Source organism: Eucalyptus grandis, chromosome 4 (genome assembly GCF_016545825.1).
Source record: "Eucalyptus grandis isolate ANBG69807.140 chromosome 4, ASM1654582v1, whole genome shotgun sequence".
NCBI lineage: Eukaryota > Viridiplantae > Streptophyta > Magnoliopsida > Myrtales > Myrtaceae > Eucalyptus > Eucalyptus grandis.
In genome coordinates this window covers 11371432-11390626 of record NC_052615.1, presented here as the reverse complement: position 1 = coordinate 11390626, position 19195 = coordinate 11371432, and the positions used below count along the sequence as shown (strand labels likewise).

The 19195-nt window shown below is 39.0% G+C and overlaps 3 long non-coding RNA genes across 9 annotated transcripts; all 3 read right to left on the bottom strand.

Moving 5' to 3' along the window:
- Positions 1 to 947: 947 nt before the first annotated feature.
- Positions 948 to 17753, bottom strand: LOC120292887. 7 transcript variants are annotated; one of them, XR_005550515.1, is made up of 5 exons: positions 17530 to 17753; positions 14834 to 16140; positions 14403 to 14486; positions 14214 to 14247; positions 948 to 2573 (listed from the first exon to the last, which is right to left on the bottom strand). It is a non-coding gene; the product is annotated as an uncharacterized LOC120292887 (long non-coding RNA). The 7 variants fall into 7 exon arrangements; XR_005550516.1 differs by lacking the exon at positions 948 to 2573 and adding an exon at positions 13504 to 14117; XR_005550512.1 differs by lacking the exon at positions 948 to 2573 and having other exon boundaries at positions 13504 to 14247; positions 14834 to 15093; positions 15180 to 16140.
- LOC120292888 lies at positions 6129 to 8763 on the bottom strand. Its single transcript, XR_005550521.1, has 4 exons — positions 8487 to 8763; positions 7478 to 7656; positions 7053 to 7153; positions 6129 to 6929 (listed from the first exon to the last, which is right to left on the bottom strand). It is a non-coding gene; the product is annotated as an uncharacterized LOC120292888 (long non-coding RNA).
- A 14-nt stretch (positions 17754 to 17767) lies between the features above and the next one.
- LOC120292890 lies at positions 17768 to 19195 on the bottom strand. Its single transcript, XR_005550522.1, has 3 exons — positions 19036 to 19195; positions 18576 to 18676; positions 17768 to 18452 (listed from the first exon to the last, which is right to left on the bottom strand). It is a non-coding gene; the product is annotated as an uncharacterized LOC120292890 (long non-coding RNA).

Sequence of the window (19195 nt, the reverse complement as noted above, 5' to 3'; positions counted from 1 at the left end):
TAAATTTGGTTCACAATCTGACCGTTCTAGTTCGTAGTAAAGTTAAGTTAGAATAGAACGGCTTCCAAGAACCTAATATATAAGCCCTACACAGCTCTGGTTTTCCTTTTTTCAAATATAGTTCATTCGACCATTTGGACAGGTTTACTTATAATTACTTGGAAGAGTACCTCTCTGTTTTGTTTGTTCTTTCTAGAAATGTTCAAGTTAGGTTGGAATAGAACGGCTTCCAAGAACCTATCGATATAAGCCCTACACAGCTCTGATTTTCCTTTTTGCAAATGAAGTACTGCCGTTTGGACAGGTTTACTTAGAATTACTTGGAATAGTACCTCTCTCTTTTGTTTGTTCTTTCTAGAAATGTTCTCCTGGGTCTTAGTTTTCATAGTTTATACGAACGCTCACTTTTTCCGTGTGGATCTAAATTCAGTTTAGCTAGTTGAAGTCCTAGGTTGTATAATATGAAGTGGGTTAGTAACCACTTCAATCTATATTTTGTTTTTCAAGAATAACCAATGCGGAAAATTGAGTTCTATTCAAAGATTTTAACAGAAAATTACAGGTTTAATTACAATTATTGCTTTGGTGAACCTTATCATCATTGCTTACGAAGCATCATGGTACACGTAACTCTTTTCTTTTTTTTTAATAATGTGGAATTCAAGATTGCCGCAGAACATGTGCATTTATAGATAAATTGGTAACTATAAAAAAAATAGATATGGCTCATACTAGTTGTACGAATTGCATTTTAATAGCAAATGTAAGCGTTACTTTTACATATAAGGTGAATTTAGTTTTATAAGCAATGAAGTTATGTACATCTACTTTAGTAATTTATAAGACGTCATCACACAAGATATGAAACTTTTTCATGGGCTACTTTAGTTTCATTATCCATTGCATTATAGCATAAAAAAATAAAAAAGAATTGTACAAGTTAGCACTGAAACACAACATCAAATGATGCGGGAGTGGGGTAAAATTAATTTCACCACATATACTTCGTGTTGATAACACTCAACAACTATAACTCCATACAAAACTCATTTTTATTTCCTAATTTGCCTAGGTGATCATGTATTGATATCTCCGAAACCTGAGCGAAGAAGCCTGTACTTGCTTGGAATGTCATGCGTGCTGATCTCCAATGCGCAGCTCAGCTCACCACTGTGAATCGTGTCGTTTCTTCTTTTATGAGTCATGCCGAATTTAGCATGCTGTCCACACTAGGACACCAGTCTCACCCGCTGCCCCGACTTGACTGCCTAGCTGCCAACGATGAGGAGGATCATCGGAGTTGCCATGCGTGTGAGCAGGCTTCCTTCTTGCCATTCGGACGGTTGAGTGTCAGTGCACGGTCGGACATTGCTTCGTCTGCCTAGTCACAACTAAGCCTGATGAGGATTCTGAGAATCCATCCTGCAATTTGCTCATTAGCGTCTGCTCACGTCCCTCCATTTTGGGACGAAAAGTAGAATCAAATGCCAAGCCTGCGAGGAGGTCCATGGATGCTACACGGCGCATATTCTTAGTTCACGAGAGCTGCACCCAATCTACCCCAGAGAAGTGATGCCCCTCTCTCCATAATCAACCCTTTTTCTTGCATGTCATCTGGTTTCCCCCTGCAGCGAATGCAATTTCAGCCTTGATGTGGACCGCGTGGCTATAACTCTATGTTCACAAGATCCGGGGGGCGAGAAAGGCTCTTTTTTTTTTTTTTTTTAACCATTTCGCCCATCAGCATCTACTGGTGTCCTTCCCCGTGAAGCTTGAAACCAGAATCTGGCCGTAAAGCTGAGAATAGAGCAGCATACTAGGTGGGGTCTATGCTTGTCTGGATTGCCTCTTCTATCTCCAATCCACTATCATCCACTGCCGCTGGAGCTTGGTCAAACGAAGGATGTTGCTTAGCCCATGCCTGCCTGGAGCAGAGCTGCTCTTTTCTGCTCCGTAAATCATGTGCTGAATTGCCCTCAGTTATGCAACACCCAGTTCACCCTGGCACATCCACTTCTTCCCGTATCAGGAAGGAAGGCTCACCGACGCATGTCCTGAAGAGCGTTGACACCGTCTTTCAGTATGCAGAATGCGACTTCGACTTCAACATTCCATGCACTTTTGAAAGGCCCATTTTGAAACATCAGCTTCTTGAGCATATACTCTTTCTTATATTGGATCTGCCGACCCATGCTTCCTATGCAGTGTCTGGTAAATTTTGCACATTCGGCTTTCACGTTTTTGTGTAGTGCAATCTTTATGTCAACCATGATTGCCTTCCACGGTTTACACCAACAATAAAGATCGCCATCACCTCCATCAACTCACACTCAATGCTACGTTAATTGAAGACGATGCCAGTGAGTACTATTGTAACCTTTAAGAGAAACAGACCTGAAACTGGGTGCTTTCGTCTGTGATGAATGCCCTTGCCCATTGATTACACATATCAAATGCGTCTTACCCACGGTATGCTTTCATCACAGAAATGCTCTCTTACTAAACTGACTTTAGCCAACAAACGGCCACAAGACACTGCCATGTGATGTGGTGAATAGCCCTGCTCTTTTTTTCTTTTGTTATATCATATACAGACTCAATCTCTACAATAAGTTATAATAAACAGAAAATATGGCAATACCAATTTTTTTTTTAAAGTAATGGAAGTACCTGAAGCCTCAATTTTGCTGAACTAGATGCGTTTCTGCAGGAAAAAGTGGACAGAGCGAGCGCACAATTGGAGGTACTCAAAAGAACACTTGCAATGCTGGTCTCAAAAAGCTGCAAGCTAAGTGCATGAAGTTAAAGAGTTGGGGAGGCTCTTATCCAGAAGGAAAGAGTTAGGGAGGCAGGAGACCACCTTTTTGTTTGATGTTTCAACTAACGCTCTTACGAAAGTCAATTGGAATCACTGCCAACACTTGACATTTGCTGTTGTTATCTTCTGCAGCAAAAGCAGATAAATATCATATTTTTGAGTGTAAGACTTGTGTGCTCTGTGTTGTAAATAGGAGTATTAACATTGGGATGCATAATTTGATTATGAATAAACTTGTTAGGAAGCTTGCCCATCTTATTAATTCCTTGAAAAAGAATATCAGGTTGTGTAGTTTGTGCAGACTAGCCTCAAGCTTTCGTATACTACCTATTTAGCTTTCCATTCATGAACTGTAAATTCTTTTCTAGCACAAGAAGATAGGAAAAGTTCGGTTCTAACATCTGCAGTCTACCAAAATTCAGTTATATTGAACTAAAGCCTCCCACAAAAGAAATCAAGCATTCTTTTCTCACCTTGGCCCTGGCAACTTGAATCTCCGACTGAAGCAACAATTCATGCTCCTGCCTGAAAACCTATTCAGCCAGGGAGACAACATACTCATTGTGTTATTCAAATCCAACATCTTCTGGATACATGCAGGATACACCACAGAAGAAGTTTGTCTTTATAAATCTTATTTGCTGAAGCAAGTTGACGCATTTGCCGCGACAATAATGTAGTTGTCACCTCTCGGGGGTAAAATGCTGACTATATGATGTAATCACCATGTCGTTCTGCAATGACATACTAAAAAATTGTTATCATCAGAATAGTTAGTAAGCATTACCTGTGCACGCAAGACAGAGATGAAAAACCGACATTGCTCATTTTGATTCTGCTAACTCTATGACGATAGAAGAAAGCTCTGATATTGCAGCGGTGCTCCCGTCTCGAAGGCATCTATTTATCCTAGTTCATATAGATAAATAAGCAAAACCATTGTATAACAGCAAAGAGTCTGTAAAATAACACATATAGATCCACCCAGACAGAAAGTCAACAAGAGATTCGCCACAAAAAGAAAAGCAAAACTGTGATGCTCGCAATATTTTCAAAGAATTCAGAAGCTTTAACCTCAAGAACAATTTTGACTTCATTTTGGCAACTAGTAACAACCATAGGACAACGTTTGACATGTGGCAATGTGATAATAAGGTGCTAGAATCTGAAAATGCTAGTAAAAGTGCTATTTTTCATGAATATCCCTTTTTTCCCCCTCTTCAGTAAAGAAAAAACTTCCAAATCTTTTGGTCTAGTAGGATCTTAGGTAACCTTGAAACAAACAATGAAACATCTCCATTCTTCTCATCACAATAACTGTCGAGGTATTTTCGGTCTTTTCAATAACATTTTCCCTTCCATTGAAGGTAACAATTTTAAGTATCTGCCACCAAATTAGCAGAAGCATTCAACAGCCCTGCCATCTTAAGTTATCCAGTCGATCACCTACTTAGCTTCATTACGTGACTTAATATCAGGATACTCTCCTGGGAATCGATTTTCACAATAAGCATTTAGGCTTGTAAATACATAAGAAGAAAATCAACTTCCAAGGTCAAATCAAATGATGAATGAACCCCACATGAAAATTAAAATAGATATAATTTGGACCTCCTACAGGAATCTGTAGGGATTTGTGTGTGAGACTGTGATCCACAAACTGACATGGAACTCACCCTCGACTAGGTTGAGCAACCTACTGCCAGTGGGACGCCTTGCCAGCCAGGTTTCTAGAGAAGAGGAGTTTTGGTGAAGCCAAGTCGATTTTGGGCAACCAAACCCTGCAACTGATGAGAAGTTCCTATGGATTAAAGGGTAGCATACATAATTGATGAAGTAGATAGAAACAATTGCCTGAGAAGGAAGAATGGTCAACTGAGAAGAGAAAGATACTGTTGTCCGTGACACATGCTTTCACTGAAGATGAATCATCCATTGCTCTTTCTAGTATGCAAGGCCCACAACATTTATCACACATTTTGCTTTCATTGGAGATGACGACACTAAATTTTTTGCCAACATAATTTGATTTGCTTTATGATAACTGCGATCCTGCACATCTCATACAAAATGGCTAAGCTTCATAGTCCAGAGAAAAGAATTTATTACCATCTGCATCTAAATCATCGGTTCAGTCCTCAAATCACATCCCATATCTCCGTTTAGCACTTCAGATAATGACATATGATTATGTTCCAAGGTTATATGCTTTCTCTGATCTGTTCTTAAGAAATTACTCGTTTTGAGCACTCTAAAATCACTAAAAGGTATCTATAAATACTCATCTTGAAGCTGCGCTATCATTTTCTTTCCTGACAAACTTAGTCACTCATTGTCTGGGACACTAAGTCTAATATGGTAGAAGTAAGATGTGTTCGATGGATAGACCCAAGAGGGAATGGCTTCTCAAGGCTCGTCCATATTCCTAACAAACTTGGTTACAAGGAAATACGTGACCTCACCAGTCTAGTTATTATATATTTCAATCAATATTTTGCATTTATATATGAAAACCTTCTCTTGCCAGTCAGATTTGTCAATTCTTACTGCACGGCCCAATATTGCTTGTCCTCCCAATGAGGGTTCTCAGAATGTGGCCATCCAACAAATGCTGATGAGCATCTGCTCACATCCCATCATCTCGGGATGAATAATAGAATCAAATGCAAAGCCTGCAAGCAAGCAATCTTGGGGGCAATTCTTACTGCATGGCCCAATATTACTTCTCCTCCCAATGAGGTTTCTCAGAATGTGGCCATCCAACAAACGCTGATGAGCATCTGCTCACATCCCATCATCTCGGGATGAAAAATAGAATCAAATGCAAAGCCTGTGAGCAAGCAATCTTGGGGGAGGTCTATGGATGCTATGCATGCAAATACTTTCTCCACAAAAGCTGCACCAAATCTCCCCCAGAGATGCAACACGGTCTCTATCTATCTATCTATCTATCTATCTATCTATCTATCTATCTATCTATTTGGAGGAGCTAAATGTAACGCCTGCCATGGTTTCCTACTGCAGTGAATGCAAATTCAGCCTCAACATAGACTGCATGGCTTTAACATGTTCGCAAGACCACGAGGGCAAGAAGGACTTCGTTTTTTACAATTTTGACCATCAGCATTCACTGGCCTTCCACATGAAATTTGAAAGCAGAATCAGATGCAAAGCTTGTGAAGAGAACATACCAGGTAAGGTCTATGGTTGTCTCGATTGCCTCTTCTTTCTCCCCTGCACGATCATCTTCTGCTGCTGGAACTGTCATATGAAGGATGGTCCATGCAAGGCTTGTGATGAATGCGTCAGGTTTAACCCATCGCTGGCTGGAGCAGAGCTGCTCTTTTCTGGTCCATAGATCATGTGCTGAATTGCCCTCAGTTATGCAACAACCTGTCCACCCCCCACATCCTTTTTCTTCTCATATTAGGAAGGAGCATTGTTGACAGATCTCCTGAAGAGTGTCAACGCTCTGTCTTTCATTGCATGGAATGTGACTACGATTTCAACATTTCATGCACTTTTGAAAGGCCCACTTTGAAATATCACCTCCACAAGCATATGCTCTTTCTTATTTTTAGTCTACAGAACTGTGATTCCTATGCAGTGTCTCTGGTAAATTTTGCAGGTTCGACTTATATGGCTGTGTGCAGTGCAATCTTAGTGATCACAGATTGCCTTCCACTACGGTAAAAGATTGCCACTAACTTTCATCAACTCACACTTTATGCTTCATTCATCAAAGATGATACCAGTGAGTACTATTTGACCTTCGTGAGAAGATAGGGAACCTGAATCTGGGTGCTTATGTCTGCAATGAATGCCCCTGCCCATTGACTACTCATATCAAATGTGTATTGCCCACCGTGCGCTTTCATCACAGAAGTGATCTCTTACTAAACAGACTTTAGGAAACAAATGGATACAATACCCTGTGATGTGGTGAATAACCATGTTCCTTTTTAACATCATATATATAGACTCATCCTCCATAATAAGTAATAATCAACAGAAAATGCTCCAATACCAAACATTTTTTAATACAGGTCGCTGGAATAGTGCAAGTACCTGAAGACCCTGCTACTCTGAAGTTGATGAAAATATTGCATTTCTGTAGGAAAAAGTGGAAAGAATGAGCACACCATTGGAGGTACTCAAGAAAAGATGGGCAGTGTTGATCTCCAAAAGCTGCAAATGTAAGTGCATTTAGTCGCAGAGTTTGGGAGGCACTTACCAAGACAAAAAGAATTTCCTTTCTGGTTGACATTTCAACTTATGCTCCCATGCAAGTCAATTGGACTCACTGCCACAGTCAACATCCAAGATTGTAGCTCTCTGCAGTAAAAGCAGATGAATATCATATTATTTAAGTGCAAGACTTGAGTATTCTATGTAATGAAATGAAGTGTTGACACGGATGCAGAATTTGATTGTGAATCAACTGGGCAGGAAGCTTGCCAGTCTAATTATTTCCTCAGATACCAACATCAGATGGGTGCAGTTTATACAGATGTGTCTCGTGCATCTGTAAATTCTTTAGCACATGAAGAGTGGGAAAAGTTTGGTTCTAACATTTATAGTCAATCAGAATTCAGTAATCTTGAGCTAAAGCCTCCCAAAAAAAAAAAAAAAAACTACATTTCAGCATTCTTTTCTCACCTTGGCCCCAGAAACTTGAATGTCCAGCTGAAGCAAAAATTCAAGCTCCTGGCCAAAAGCCAATCCACCAGCGAGACAACGTAGTCTTAGATTGCAAGTTAACGCATTTTCCACAGCAAAGATATAGTTGTCACCTCTCAGAGGTCAAATGGAGACTATGATGTAACGACTCTCACATTCTGCAATGACAAACTACAACTATATTATCATCGGAATAGCTAGTAAGCAGCAATGGTGTATATGGAACAGAGATGAAAGAGATGACATCTTTCATTTTGATTTGGATCACTCATTCATGTCAGTGTTAGATCAAAGCTTTTGAAATTGTAGTTGTGCTCGCATCTCCAAGGCATCAATTTATCCCAGTTCATATGGATAAATGAGCAAAACCATAGTACACCAGCAAAGAATGTAAAATGACGCATATTGATCCACTGGCCAAACAGAAAGGTACAAAGAGAATCACCAAAAAAAGAAGGAAATCTGCAACACTCACTAATATTTTCAAAGAGGACAGAAGCTATAACCTCAAGAACAATTACTACCCCTTATATGGCTACTACAAAAGACCATTCTACTTGCCATAACAATTGCTGAGGTTATCTTCAATCTCTTCGATAACAATAGATCACAATTTCTTTTGAGGGCTTAGCTTATCTTAATCAGATCTAGTCGCCACAAGGTCCATCGCTGTTCGTGGCTAGGAATAAGAGAAGAAAGCCCCATGTGCATCTTAAAAAAACTAGCTTAGGTTTCTTAAATACTAATCATTTGATTTAAAGTAGTCATACTATTAAAATTAGAGTTTCCAAGCAGGGAACACTCAATCAAACAACTAGGGCGCTCGGAATTCCAGCAATAAACGCCGATCCACAACCGGGAGCAGCGGATGTGGCTGCACTCTTCCACCATGCCATCCACGGGAGTGCGCCGCACGGGTAATCCTGAGAAAGAGTCTGCGGTAAAGCCACGCACAAAGTTTTTGAAAGAGGCCGCGCAGGAGACTCACGAAATCGTGGAGCAGCACCCACGCGAGCGAAGCCACCGATATCGAACCGGTGAAGTTGATGAGGAGCTGCGATGCTCCATCGGCGAGACGCAGCAACAAGAAATGCAGGAGCAGGCTGCAGATGGCAACGCCGATGGCAAGGGGGTGAGTTTCGAAGGGCGAAATCAACTTCCCCTGGAATTTAACTTGGATGAAATTGACGAGGATAGAGATGATGGAGGTAAAATCCATGGCGCCGGTTGGGGTGAAGGTAGAGTCCATCGTCCGTGGTTCTTTTATCAAAGCGATGGAAATGTCAACGTCCTTGGGTGAAGGTAGAGTCCACCATGAACTTTTAGGTAGAGTCCACCATGAACTCAACTTTTTCACCCAGGGATGTTGACATTTCCATCGCTTTGATAAAAGAACCACGGACGATGGACTCTGCCTTCACCCCACCACAGGAGATGAGGAAGGGCCTGTGAACTTTCCTATTTATTTTTTCTTGTGTTTAAAAAAAAAAAAAGACTTTGTTCGGTGCTGATTGAATTCTCTTTTCTCGGCAATGTGTCCGAAAAGTTACTTCAATACGTAATAACCTGGAAGATTCATGTGCAAGAGTAAAGTTCCAATAACCGGGCCGGCAAAAAATAGTAAATAAGACCCAAACAGTAAGCCCAAGCCCAAGCCCAAGTGTCTTATTAAAGTCCTTTCTTTGGTCTTGCCGCAGTTGATGCCGTGTTAAGGGAATTACTAGAGCGAAAATAAAGAAAAAAGATGAAAACAGAGTCTGCCAAGAAGAACACGATAAAAAAAGAGAGAGAGAAGGAAAGCAGAGTCCGGAGAAACCGAGAAAAAGACAGAGGAGATGAAAGGGGGCTCTCGCTGCATGCACCGGATTAATTATGTTTCTTGCTGATCGAAAAGGATTCAAAACTTTTGTTTATCTAATTGAAGGCGTTTTCATAATTAAATTGTAAATTAGGTTTTGTATGGATTCTATGTTGCTAGGTTGATTCTAGAGATTATTAAGCTATGAAATTATGTTGTAAAGAAATTTTAGGGTATTACAGAACAAGACTTCGGGAAAATCAATATAGGTTTTTGATTTGATTGGGATAAATTTTTAAAATTTTTCACATTGCTAGAAACAGTTTTCAAATTGATGTATTTGGCAATGGATTTCACCCTTCTCTGACCATCTTTTGGCTTTGTGGTCTCTTAGTAATTCGAAAGAGTTTTCTATTGAAAGTAAGCTCACTTGAATTGGAGTTTTAAGATGAGATCGACTCTATTTGCAAAGTAATTGTTCAAAGGTCTTTTGTCAAGTGGATGATTTGACTCAAGAATATGGTATCGCCTACTAAAGTTTTAGTCGAGGTTAGTTGACACGTAAGTTTGACATTTAATTAATCTTTGATAGGACTTTGAAACTTTTCAAGCGGCATAACTTTTGATTTGGATTTTATTTAGGGGTGGTTGTTATCCTCTACAAATTTATAAGCTCATGTCTTGAAAGTGATTGAGATTTGATATATTATATGTTCTTAAAAGCATTGCACAATATGATTTTTTAAAATGAAAAGTAATATTTAAAACATATTTATTGCATAAAATTGGATAGAGTGTTTACTACCCTTTTGGTATTTGAAATTTGAATGAATTATAATTGATTAGTATAAAGTTGCATTATAGTGATGTTACTCATATTTTGATTCTATTGTACATAATATATTGGATTTTAAATGAATCTTTGGTATTGCTTTATATAGGAGATGCTTGATTTGCTTAGGAGAGATTTGGATTAGTCACTCAGCTATGGTTACTCACACTATTCATTCTAAATCTTTTTCAGGTCAACTAAAGTAGGACATGAGCATTATCGGCAATTTTTTTTTACAGTTGGATTTGGATTTGGATGTGAGTTTAGATACTTGTATATGTTTGGGATGATATTTGTGGGGTTTAATTGAGTTTGGAGATACACTTACACTTTTTTTCTTTTTAATGAATTTCAAAACTTTTGATTTTGTAACCAACTCACAATTTATCAAGTATATAGATGAATATATATTTTGATAATTTGAAGCTACATCCTTTGGGCAAGACCATAGTAGTGTCGTTCTCCTTATTTTTATAGAGTTGGGGTGTGATAATAGATAGATGACATATCTTATTCACAAAGTCAACAAAGTGAAAACGTGCATCAATATATCATTATCATTTCTCTATATCATTATAATGTTATCAATTCCATACTCCAATACTAGCCGCCCCTCCCTTTCTATAATTACCCATTTATTGTACAAATAATATATCGCGACATGAGCATCCTTGTGACACTATGTTTTATGCACGAACTCACATGTTTCTATAATTGTTGAATATGCAAAATCCTACTAAAATACTTTTGAAGCAGCGGGCATTTTTTCTTGGTGAAATATTACAAAAATAGGTTTTTATCTTACAAAAGATTGCATTTTCTTCAGTTTAAGACACCTTGGATTGTTGATGGAAGTATGAATTTTGCTAATTTCCTAAAAAAATCTCAAATTTTAATTTTAATCGTGATTCTACTCGAATTGGTTTTTTGTTTTAAAAAAGTTCCCAAGTTTCATGAAGGCCTCATTTCTACCCATGAGAGAGAGAGTCAATAAAGGAGATTGAAAAGAAGTTTATATATACACGTAAACACCCTAGCAGGAGAGAATAAATATGACAAAAAAGAGAACATCTCGTCTTCTTTCTTTTTTGCCTTGGAAAAGGATGTGACCCGGTTTAAAATCAAGGTTGGACCAACCGTTACTTTGATTAGTATAATAAATTCAAAGTTTTAGCAAAAGGAGCATATGATCACCATAGATGAAAAATGTGCATGCATCATAATCTTTATTTCATCCAAATGTAGTTCATTATATCATTTGGATAGGTTTACTTGTAATTACTCGGAAGAGCACCTTTCTATTTTGTTTTGCTCTTTCTAGAAATGTTTTCCTTGGTCTTAGTCATCATAGTTTATACAAATACCAACTTTTTATTCGTGGATCTAAATTCAGTTTAATTAGTTGAAGTTGTAGGCTGTATATATGAACTAGGTCTGTAACAACTTCAATTTGTATTTAAAAAAAAAAAAAACAATGCGGATAATTATTTAATTTTTGAAAATAAAATTGATTTCTATTCAACGATTTAAAAGAAAATGACAAGTTTAATTACAATTGCTACTTCAATGAGCCATATCGACATAGCTTATGGATCAAGGGTGCTGTTGAACATGTGCATTTTTAGAGAAATTGATAATTAGAAAAAAGTAGATTTCATACTACTTGTACGAATTGTATTTAATGGCAAATGTAAACATTACTTTTAAATGTAAATGCAATTGACTAATAAATTAAAAAACTAACTCGTAAAATTAAAAATAGGTGAATTTGGTTTTTTAAACAATTATGACAAAACTATAATCGCAAAATTGTCTTAAGTTGGATAAGAACTCTCTGATGAATGTATAGACTAGCCCAAGGTGAATGCACTTTTGAGACCTCATATAATTGCGGCTGGCCTTAAATGAATAAGATAAAACTAGTTGTACGAATTGCATTTTAATAGCAAATGTAAGCGTTACTTTTACATATAAGGTGAATTTAGGTTTATAAGCTATTAAGTTATGTACATCTACTTTACTAATTTATAAAAAGTCATCGCACTATTGTCTTAAGTAAGTAGCATTCATAGTAAGTTGGATAGGAATTTCTAATAAATGTATAGACTAGCCCAAGGTGATGCATCTTTATGACCTTAACCAATGTTTGGAGTTTTATCTATTGGTTAATTTATGGAAAATTAAATTATAGTTGCAGCTGATTTTTATTTTTTGGTCGGATTGCAGCTGACTTCAAATGAACAAGATATGAAACTTTTTCATGGGCTACTTTAGTTTCATTAACCATTGCATTAAAGCATAAAAAAAAAAAAAGAATCGTACAAATTAGTACTGAAACACAACATCAAATGATGCGGGAGTGGGGTAAAATTAATTTCACCACATTTACTTCGTGTTGGTAACACTCAACAACTATAACTCCATACAAAACACATTTTTATTTCCTAATTTACCTTGGTGATCATGTATTGATATCTCCGAAACCTGAGCGAAGAAGCCAGTACTTGCTGGGAATGTCATGCGCGCTGATCTCCAATGCGCAGCTCAGCTCACCACTGTGAATCGTGTCGTTTCTTCTTTTATGAGTCATGCCGAATTTAGCATGCTGTCCGCACTAGGACACCAGTCTCACCCGCTGCCCCGACTTGACTGCCTAGCTGCCAACGATGAGGAGGATCATCGGAGTTGCCATGTGTGTGAGCAGGCTTCCTTCTTGCCATTCGGACGGTTGAGCGTTAGTGCATGGCCGGACACTGCTTCGTCTACCTAGTCACAACTAAGCCTGATGAGGAGTCTGAGAATCCATCCTGCATTTTGCTCATTAGCGTCTGCTCACGTCCCTCCATTTTGGGACGAAAAGTAGAATCAAATGCCAAGCCTGCGAGGAGGTCCATGGATGCTACACGGCGCATATTCTTAGTTCACGAGAGCTGCACCCAATCTACCCCAGAGAAATGATGCCCCACTCTCCATAATCAACCCTTTTTCTTGCATGTCATCTGGTTTCCCCCTGCAGCGAATGCAATTTCAGCCTTGACGTGGACCGCGTGGCTATAACTCTATGTTCACAAGATCTGGGGGGCGAGAAAGGCTCAGTTTTTTTTTTTTTTTTTTTTTAACCATTTCGCCCATCAGCATCTACTGGTGTCTTTCCCCGTGAAGCTTGAAACCAGAATCTGGCCGTAAAGCTGAGAATTGAGCAGCATACTAGGTGGGGTCTATGCTTGTCTGGATTGCCTCTTCTATCTCCAATCCACTATCATCCGCTGCCGCTGGAGCTTGGTCAAACGAAGGATGGTGCGAGCAAGGCTCGTGATTAATATGTTGCTTAGCCCATGCCTGCCTGGAGCAGAGCTGCTCTTTTCTGCTCCGTAAATCATGTGCTGAATTGCCCTCAGTTATGCAACACCCAGTTCACCCTGGCACATCCACTTCTTCCTGTATCAGGAAGGAAGGCTCACTGACGCATGTCCTGAAGAGCGTTGACGCCGTCTTTCAGTATGCAGAATGCGACTTCGACTTCAACATTCCATGCACTTTTGAAAGGCCCACTTGAAACATCAGCTTCTTGAGCATATACTCTTTCTTATATTAGATCTGCCGACCCATGCTTCCTATGCAGTGTCTGGTAAATTTTGCACATTCGGCTTTCACGTCCTTGTGTAGTGCAATCTTTATGTCAACCATGATTGCCTTCCACGGTTAACACCAACAATAAAGATCGCCATCACCTCCATCAACTCACACTCAATGCTACGTTAATTGAAGATGATGCCAGTGAGTACTATTATAACCTTTGAGAGAAACGGACCTGAAACTGGGTGCTTCCGTCTGTGATGAATGCCCTTGCCCATTGATTACACATATCAAATGCGTCTTACCCACGGTATGCTTTCATCACACAAATGCTCTCTTACTAAACTGACTTTAGCCAACAAACGGCTACAAGACGCCGCCATGTGATGTGGTGAATAGCCCTGTTCTTTTTTCTTTTGTTATATCATATACAGACTCAATCTCCACAATAAGTTATAATCAACAGAAAATATGGCAATACCAAATTTTTTTTGAAGTAATGGAAGTACCTGAAGCCTCAATTTTGCTGAACTAGATGCGTTTCTGCAGGAAAAAGTGGACAGAGTGAGCGCACAATTGGAGGTACTCAATAAACACTTGCAATGCTGGTCTCAAAAAGCTGCAAGCTAAGTGCATGAAGTTAAAGAGTTGGGGAGGCTCTTATCCAGAAGGAAAGAGTTATGGAGGCAGGAGACCACCTTTTTGTTTGATGTTTCAACTAACGCTCTTATGCAAGTCAATTGGAATCACTGCCAACACTTGACATTTGCTCTTGTTATCTTCTGCAGCAAAAGCAGATAAATATCATATTTTTGAGTGTAAGACTTGTGTGCTCTGAATTTTGAATAGGAGTATTAACATTGGGATGCATAATTTGATTATGAATAAACTTGTTAGGAAGCTTGCCGGTCTTATTAATTCCTTGAAAAAGAATATCAGGATGTGTGGTTTGTGCAGACTAGCCTCAAGCTTTCGTATACTGCCTATTTAGCTTTCCATTCATGAACTGTAAATTCTTTTCTAGCACAAGAAGATAGGAAAAGTTTGGTTCTAACATCTGCAGTCTACCAAAATTCATTTATATTGAACTAAAGCCTCCCACAAAAGAAATCAAGCATTCTTTTCTCACCTTGGCCCTGGCAACTTGAATCTCCGACTGAAGCAACAATTCATGCTCCTGCCTGAAAACCTATTCAGCCAGGGAGACAACATAGTTATTGCGTTATTCAAATCCAAGATCTTCTGGATACATGCAGGATACACCACAGAAGAAGTTTGTCTTATAAATCTTATTTGCTGAAGCAAGTTGATGCATTTGCCGCGACAATAATGTAGTTGTCACCTCTCGGAGGTAAAATGCTGACTATATGATGTAATCACCGTGTCGTTCTGCAATGACACACTCGAAAATTGTTATCATCAGAATATTTAGTAAGCATTACCTGTGCACGCAAGACAGAGATGAAAAAACTGACATTGCTCATTTTGATTCTGCTAACTCTATGACGATAGAAGAAAGCTCTGATATTGCAGCGGTGCTCCCATCTCCAAGGCATCTATTTATCCTAGTTCATATAGATAAATAAGCAAAACCATTGTATAACAGCAAAGAGTCTGTAAAATAACACATATAGATCCACCCAAACAGAAAGTCACCAAGAGATTCGCCACAAAAAAGAAAAGCATGCTCGCAATATTTTCAAAGAATTCAGAAGCTTTAACCTCAAGAACAATTTTGACTTCATTTTGGCAACTAGTAACGACCATATGACAACGTCTGACATGTGGCAATGTAATAATAAGGCGCTGGAATATGAAACTGCTAGTAAAAGTGCCATTTTTCATGAATATCCCTTTTCTTCCCTCTTCAGTAAAGAAAAAACTTCCAAATCTTTTGGTCTAGTAGGATCTGAGGTAACCTTGAAACAAACAATGAAACATCTCTCCATTCTTCTCATCACAATAACTGTTGAGGTATTTTCAGTCTTTTCAATAACATTTTCCCTTCCATTGAAGGTAACAATTTTAAGTATCTGCCACCAAATTAGCAGAAGCATTCAACAATCCTGCCATCTTAAGTTATCCAGTCGATCACCTACTTAGCTTCATTATTTGACTTAATATCATGATACTCTCCTGCGAATCGTTTTTCACAATAAGCATTTAGGCTTGTAAATAAATAAGAAGAAAATCAACTTCCAAGGTCAAATCAAATGATGAATGAACCCCAGATGAAAAATAAAATAGATATAATTTGGACCTCCTACAGGAATCTGTAGGGATTTGTGTGTGAGACTGTGATCCACAAACTGACACATGGAACTCACCCTCGATTAGGTTGAGCAACCTACTGCCAGTGGGACGCCTCCAGCCAGACTTCTAGAGAAGAGGAGTTTTGGTGAAGCCAAGTCGATTTTGGGCAACCAAACCCTGCAACTGATGAGAAGTTCCTATGGATTAAAGGGTAGCATACATAATTGATGAAGTAGATAGAAACAATTGCCTGAGAAGGAAGAATGGTCAACTGAGAAGAGAAAGATACTGTTGTCTGTGACACATGCTTTCACAGAAGGTGAATCATCCATTGCTCCTTCTAGTATGCATGGCCCACAACATTTATCACACATTTTGCTTTCATTGGAGATGACAATACTAAATTTTTTGCCAACATAATTTGATTTGCTTTATGATAACTGTGATCCTTTACATCTCATACAAAATGGCTAAGCTTCAGAGTCCAGAGAAAAGAATTTATTACCATCTGCATCTAAATCATCGGTTCAGTCCTCAAATCACATCCCATATCTCGGTTTAGCTCTTCAGATAATGACATATGATTATGTTCCAAGGTTATATGCTTTCTCTGATCTGTTCTTAAGAAATTACTCGTTTTGAGCACTCTAAAATCACTAAAAGGTATCTATAAATACTCATCTTGAAGCTGCGCTATCATTTTCTTTCCTGACAAACTTAGTCACTCATTGTCTGGGACACTAAGTCTAATATGGTAGAAGTAAGATGTGTTCGATGGATGGACCCAAGAGGGAATGGCTTCTCAAGGCTCGTCCATATTCCTAACAAACTTGGTTACAAGGAAATATGTGACCTCACCAGTCTAGTAATTATATATTTCAATCAATATTTTGCATTTATATATGAAAACCTTCTCTTGCTAGTCAGATTTGTCAATTCTTACTGCACGGCCCAATATTGCTTGTCCTCCCAATGAGGGTTCTCAGTATGTGGCCATCCAACAAATGTTGATGAGCATCTGCTCACATCCCATCATCTCGGGATGAATAATAGAATCAAATGCAAAGCCTGCAAGCAAGCAATCTTGGGGGCAATTCTTACTGCATGGTCCAATATTGCTTGTCCTCCCAATGAGGTTTCTCAGAATGTGGCCATCCAACAAACGCTGATGAGCATCCGCTCACATCCCATCATCTCGGGATGAAAAATAGAATCAAATGCAAAGCCTGTGAGCAAGCAATCTTGGGGGAGGTCTATGGATGCTATGCATGCAAATACTTTCTCCACAAAAGCTGCACCAAATCCCCCAGAGATGCAACACCGGTCCCTCCCTCCCTCCCTCCCTCTCTCTCTCTCTCTATTTGGAGGAGCTAAATGTAATGCCTGCCATGGTTTCCTACTGCAGTGAATGCAAATTCAGCCTCAACATAGACTGCACGGCTTTAACATGTTCGCAAGACCAGGAGGGCAAGAAGGACTTCGTTTTTTACAATTTTGACCATCAGCATTCACTGGTCTTCCACATGAAACTCGAAAGCAGAATCAGGTGCAAAGCTTGTGAAGAGAACATACCAGGTAAGGTCTAGGTTGTCTCGATTGCCTCTTCTTTCTCCCCTGCACGATCATCTTCTGCTGCTGGAACTGTCATATGAAGGATGGTCCAGGCAAGGCTTGTGATGAATGTGTCAGATGTTTAACCTATCGCTGGCTGGAGCAGAGCTTCTCTTTTCTGGTCCATAGATCATGTGCTGAATTGCTCTCAGTTATGCAACAACCTGTCCAACCCCCCACATCCTTTTTCTTCTCATATTAGGAAGGAGCATTGTCGACAGATCTCCTGAAGAGTGTCAACGCTCTGTCTTTTATTGCATGGAATGTGACTACGATTTCAACATTTCATGCACTTTTGAAAGGCCCACTTTGAAACATCACCTCCACAAGCATATGCTCTTTCTTATTTTTAGTCTACAGAACTGTGATTCCTATGCAGTGTCTCTGGTAAATTTTGCAGGTTCGACTTATACGGCTGTGTGCAGTGCAATCTTAGTGATCACAGATTGCATTCCACTACGGTAAAAGATTGCCACTAACTTTCATCAACTCATACTTTACGCTTCGTTCATCAAAGATGATACCAGTGAGTACTATTGTGACCTTTGTGAGAAGATAGGGAACCTGAATCTGGGTGCTTATGTCTGCAATGAATGCCCCTGCCCATTGACTACTCATATCAAATGTGTACTGCCCACCGTGCGCTTTCATCACAGAAGTGATCTCTTACTAAACAGACTTTAGGAAACAAATGGATACAATACCCTGTGATGTGGTGAATAGCCATGTTCCTTTTTAACATCATATATATAGCCTCATCCTCCATAATAAGTAATAATCAACAGAAAATGCTCCAATACCAAACATTTTTTAATACAGGTCGCTGGAATAGTGCAAGTACCTGAAGACCCTTCTACTCTGAACTCGATGAAAATATTGCATTTCTGTAGGAAAAAGTGGAAAGAATGAGCACACAATTGGAGGCACTCAAGAAAAGACGGGCAGTGTTGATCTCCAAAAGCTGCAAATGTAAGTGCATTTAGTTGCAGAGTTTGGGAGGCACTTACCAAGACAAAAATAATTTCCTTTCTGTTTGACATTTCAACTTATGCTACCATGCAAGTCAATAGGACTCACTGCCACAGTCGACATCCAAGATTGTAGCTCTCTGCAGTAAAAGCAGATGAATATCATATTATTTAAGTGCAAGACTTGAGTATTCTATGTAATGAAATGAAGTGTTGACACAGGGATGCAGAATTTGATTGTGAATCAACTGGGCAGGAAGCTTGCCAGTCTAATTATTTCCTCAGATACCAACATCAGATGGGTGCAGTTTATACAGACTTGTCTCGTGCATCTGCTTACTATCTATCTAGCTTTGCATACATGAACTGTAAATTCTTTAGCACATGAAGAGTGGGAAGAGTTTGGTTCTAACATTTACAGTCAATCAGAATTCAGTAATCTTGAGCTAAAGCCTCCCAAAAAAAAAAAAAAAACTACATTTCAGCATTCTTTTCTCACCTTGGCCCCAGAAACTTGGATGTCCAGCTGAAGCAACAATTCAAGCTCCTGGCCAAAAATCAATCCGCCAGCAAGACAACGTAGTCTTTAGATTGCAAGTTAACGCATTTGCCACAGCAAAGATATAGTTGTCACGTCTCAGAGGTCAAATGGAGACTAT